This window comes from Arachis ipaensis, chromosome B1, assembly GCF_059453495.1.
Source record: "Arachis ipaensis isolate K30076 ecotype BB chromosome B1, ASM5945349v1, whole genome shotgun sequence".
Lineage (NCBI taxonomy): Eukaryota > Viridiplantae > Streptophyta > Magnoliopsida > Fabales > Fabaceae > Arachis > Arachis ipaensis.
This window is the reverse complement of record NC_142436.1, coordinates 44,804,502-44,806,159: the sequence shown is the minus strand read 5'-3', so window position 1 is coordinate 44,806,159 and position 1,658 is coordinate 44,804,502.

Here is a 1,658-nt window from a genome sequence, read left to right as displayed (position 1 = left end):
GATTTTCATCATATTGACTAGGCTTACTCTAATGCAATGTTGTGATGTAGAAAATTTTAAAAATTTTCCTAGTTTACCCCCTTTTCAATCAAAACATAATTCTTATATAAAAAGGGTTAACTAGATTTTTAACAATCCAAAACACTTTTCTAATCACAATCAAAAACTAAGATGCAAAACATATATATATATATATATATATATATATATATATATATATATATATATATATATATATATATATATATATATAATAAAAGTGTGCAACTACCAAAACAAGAGTATCCACAATAGCAAATATGTACAGTAATCCCAAAATGATCTAAAAGATAAAGTACAAAATAAAATAAAGTAGCAGAGAACTAAAGATGGATGTCCGAAAGTTCACCACATAAATGCAAACACCGGTCACGAATAGTGACCTCCCCACACTTTAGAATCAAGCATCATCCTCGATGCTACTACTGAAGCTCGGGATGGGGGTCAACAATCGCGCTGGGCTGTGGCTCAGGCTTGGGTTGTGGGACTAGGACTGAATGTGGCTCTGGATGTGGCTGTGGATCCTCAGGAGGCTACTGGACCTCAGTGGTGGCCTGTGTCTCTAGAGGTGCATCCTGATGAGTCGGCTCCTCAGCCAGCTCCTCCTTCTGATCCTGCTCGTCGGAAACGAGAGAGTCTGGGAGCGACGGTAGCTCGATGTCCTGTGATACAAATACCTGGTCGATGCGGTCGAGACGTCGCATGACACGACACTCGAGGCGCTCCATAAAGTGAAGCAGGTGCTGCACCAACAGATAAGTTGGCTCAGGTGCTGGTGGTGGTGGTGGTAAGGATGATGCGGCTCCTGAAGTAGAGGGGGGTCCTGCTGCTGCTGCTGACGATGAGGGCTGAGCTGCCTCCTCCACTGCTCTGGCTCGGTAACGGCGTTTGGGTGGGGGCTTCTCGTGCCCCCACTCACCCCATGGAATGGTAGTCTCCTTGTCATCGTCATCTAGAGGTGGTGGTGTCACATCATCATCCTCCTACGGGATACCTGCCAGCTCAATCATGCTGGTGACCAGTGTAAGGAAGGGTAGCAAGCCGCGAATATGAGCTCTCCACATGCTATGCCTGATCAGTTGGGGGAAGTTTATCTCCTTCCCTTCCATCACACAGCCAATCAGAACCAGCATATCCATCGGAATCTCTGAGAAGTGAGTGGTGGGGAAGACATAGTGGGCGAAGGTATGCTGCCAGGTCTTGGCCTCTTTCGTCAGATAAGCGAAGCGCATCCCCTTGGGCTTCTTATTATTCGAATCCATCACCCAAGGAGCATCAGGAGTAGCAATCATGCATTTCAATGCCTCATTGTCAAATGTCATGCAGTGGATGGCTATCTCTGCCTGCCTATAGGCGCCGGTCTCGTCAGGACGACGGTGGCAAAGCAGTACATCCCCAAATAGCATCCTCAGTGATCATAATCTCTCGACCCCACAGCTGAACCGAATCAAGAGTGGCTCGGAAGAAGTTGCAATAAAATTCTCTCACCCATGAAGTGTTCACCCTCCCCAAATCTCTGTCAACAAAGTCCAATCCTAACTCCAGAATGCGGGTGTTAATGGCACGCCTCACATCATTGGGAAGGAGTAGTTTCTTCTCAATGTTCAGATTTTTCTTCC